This window comes from Schistocerca serialis, chromosome 6 (assembly GCF_023864345.2).
Source record: "Schistocerca serialis cubense isolate TAMUIC-IGC-003099 chromosome 6, iqSchSeri2.2, whole genome shotgun sequence".
NCBI lineage: Eukaryota > Metazoa > Arthropoda > Insecta > Orthoptera > Acrididae > Schistocerca > Schistocerca serialis.
The window spans coordinates 247,230,720-247,234,634 of NC_064643.1; positions in this window are offsets into that span (position 1 = coordinate 247,230,720).

Consider the following 3,915-nt stretch of genomic DNA (forward strand, 5'->3'; position numbering starts at 1 on the left):
TGCCACTACGAAGAGTCCACTTCCATTCAGCATCTCACATAACATCGTAGTCCAGATATAGTCAACTGCTCACTGTATACTGTTCAGGTACGCAAAACGTTTGTTCTTTCTTTGAGTGTCCGCGCAATACTTCGTTCACAGGTAGCAACGTACACTAGATACTCCCCACTGTCTTTACTTTCACGAACACATTACGGCAGGTATACACACTCGCAAAATGGTTTCCCATAGTTTTTCACTTTAGTTCCCGTATCTTGCATTCAGTCTGTAGCTTCTCATAATTTGTTCATGGCATAATAATAGTTCAGAGTTTCGTCTCTTTGGATCTCGGCAAGAAACAAATTTGCTTAATCTGCATATTCTACTTGGAAACATTAACTGTTTTCGTTTGCATTTCAAAGATACCCTATAATATCACGTAGGAAATATTGCACACGGCAGAGCAAGAAAAACCGAAAATGTGCTTAGGTCATACTCGAGCAAGTCAGAGCATCACTGGACTGTGTACATACAATTAACTTCACCGAAACTCTCATCTACTAGATACTACTAGTTTCTTATTCTACGTAAGGCTGTCAATATATTGCAATGGAACACGCAGGATGGAATAATGATAGTACTATAAAAGGATAAATGCTACTCACCATATGGCAGAGATGCTGAGTCGCAGATAGGCACAATGAAAAGACTGTCAGCAGTTAAGCTTTCGGCATGTGGTGTGTTTGTTGTTGTGGTCTTCAGTCCAGAGACTGGTTTGATTCAGCTCTCCACGCTACTCTATCCTGTGCAAGCTTCTTCATCTCCAAATAGCTACTGCACCCTTCATCCTTCTGAATCTGCTTACTGTATTCATATCTCGTTTTCCATGTACGATTTTTACCCTCCACACTGCCCTCCGATACTAAACTGGCGATCCCTTGATGCCTCAGAACATGTTCTACCAACCGATCCCTTCTAGTAAAGTTGTGCCACAAATGCCTCTTCTCCCCAATTCTTTTCAGTACCTCCTTATTAGTTACGTGATCTACCCATCTAATCTTCAGCATTCTTCTGTAGCACCAGATTTCAAAAACTTCAATTCTCTTCTTGTCTAAATTTAACTGGTGGTAAGTAACAATTATAATTTTCATAATATTGTATTTATCAAAATAATACCTTAAATATGCTTGAACTTCGATGTATCAATTACCATAAGAACAAAATACAAGCATTTAAAATACTGGTACAATGTAAAGTTCGAGTCTCGGTCGGGCACACAGTTTTAATCTGCCAGGAAGTTTCACAATGTAAAATGTTTACATAAAGAAAATCTCTTCGGCGCTCACCATAAAAGATACATGTAATATGTAGTCATGAGCATACAGCAGTTTAGTCGGCGCTATGGTGCATAGAACAAACTTAAAAACTGGTATGTACAATTAAATTCATGTTAGTGTTCAACATAAAATCGTAGTAGCTACTAAAAACATTATAGTTCATGCCTCTTTTAAATTATCATGGAGCCAAGTAGTCGAGTACTATTCAAATAAACTATTTTTCAAAGTGTACATTGGTTATATCATGGAAACAATAAATAATTTCAACGTAAAAATCTCACTTCTAGTCACTGGTAATTTTTTGATAATTCAAATAAACTATTAAATTGAGGCTGCTATATTAGTTTATGTCTTTTCATGCTAAAGAAAATAATGGAAAAATAGAATGTATGTTTGGACATCGGATTACTCTTTAGTTTTTCCATACAAGTAATACTTCAATCGAGTATCCTCAGTGTACCAACATTAATAGCTTTTCGTGGAATGTAGTTACATGTAGAAAAACTTGGGTCTGACAAAACATTTCATAATATACCGGCAGTAAACATATATATTTCAGGATGATTTTCAGCTTGAAAACTTGGTTGCTATGTAAACATGCATTCATGAAGGGCATTTAAACCTTTGATTTTCTCTGGTCTTGGAAAGCCAAGAGATAATTTCCAGTGTTAGATATGCTTTTTTTTTTTTTTTTTTTTTGGTCATCAGTCTACTGACTGGTTTGATACGGCCCGCCACGAATTCCTTTCTTGTGCTAACCTCTTCACCTCAGTGTAGCACTTGCAACCTACGTCCTCACTTGTTATTTGCTTGACATATTCCAATCTCTGTCTTCCTCTACAGTTTTTGCCCTCTACAGCTCTCTCTAGTACCATGGAAGTCATTCCCTCATGTCTTAGCAGATGTCCTATCATCCTGTCGCTTCTCCTTATCAGTGTTTTCCACATATTCCTTTCCTCTCCGATTCTGCGTAGAACCTCCTCATTCCTTACCTTATCAGTCCATCTAATTTTCAACATTCGTCTATAGCACCACATCTCAAATGCTTCGATTCTCTTCTGTTCCGGTTTTCCCACAGTCCATGTTTCACTACCATACAATGCTGTACTCCAGACGTACATCCTCAGAAATTTCTTCATCAAATTAAGGCCGATATTTGATATTAGTAGACTTCTCTTGGCCAGAAATGCCTTTTTGCCATAGCGAGTCTGCTTTTGATGTCCTCCTTGTTCCGTCCGTCATTGGTTATTTTACTACCTAGGTAGCAGAATTCCTTAACTTCATTGACTTCGTGACCATAAATCCTGATTTAAGTTTCTCGCTGTTCTCATTTCTGCTACTTCTCATTACCTTCGTCTTTCTCCGATTTACTCTCAAACCATACTGTGTACTCGTTAGACTGTTCATTCCGTTCAGCAGATAATTTAATTCTTCTTCACTTTCACTCAGGATAGCAATGTCATCAGCGAATCGTATCATTGATATCCTTTCACCTTGTATTTTAATTCCACTCCTGAACCTTTATTTTACTTCCATCATTGCTTCCTCGATGTACAGATTGCAGAGTAGGGGCGAAAGGCTACAGCCTTGTCTTACACCCTTCTTAATACGAGCACTTCGTTCTTGATCGTCCACTCTTATTATTCCCTCTTGGTTGTTGTACATATTGTATATGACCCGTCTCTCCCTATAGCTTACCCCTACTTTTTTCAGAATCTCGAACAGCTTGCACCATTTTATATTGTCGAACGCTTTTCCCAGGTCGACAAATCCTATGAAAGTGTCTTGATTTTTCTTTAGCCTTGCTTCCATTACTAGCCGTAAAGTCAGAATTGCCTCTCTCGTCCCTTTACTTTTCCTAAAGCCAAACTGATCGTCACCTAGGGCATTCTCAATTTTCTTTTCCGTTCTTCTGTATATTATTCTTGCAAGCAGCTTCGATGCATGAGCTGTTAAGCTGATTGTGCGATAATTCTCGCACTTGTCAGCTCTTGCCGTCTTCGGAATTGTGTGGATGATGCTTTTCCGAAAGTCAAATGGTATATCGCCAGACTCATATATTCTACACACCAACGTGAATAGTCGTTTTGTTGCCACTTCCCCCAATGATTTTAGAAAATCTGATGGATATGCTAATGATTTTGAATGGACTGATGTAAAACAACTGACACTTACCATTGCGTTTATGCATAGTATCGACAGATACTAAACGCATTGGTTATGTGGTAGTATTGCGTACAGTTCAGTGTTAAAGCATTTGTTTGTTTGCTTACCCTTCTGGCACATGAGGCAGAGTTTTGAAACTGTTTAGTGTACATGTACATGTTTAGAAAATAGCTGTATAAATTCAGTTTCCTCAAGCATTTAGTGATACTGCTGTGACCCCAAACATAGTAAGCCGACTTAAAGATTCTCTATACGTACTAGAGATACATACACACCAGTTATTACTGTTGACGTTGTTTCGGTAAAACAATACGTAATTGTGAGTCTCGTAATGTTGCTGAATTGTCTTAGATAGGTTGTCTGATAGAAGTGTTTACGTTATACGACCTAGGAACTGAATCATGCACTGTTGCTATGTCATGATACATGTCTA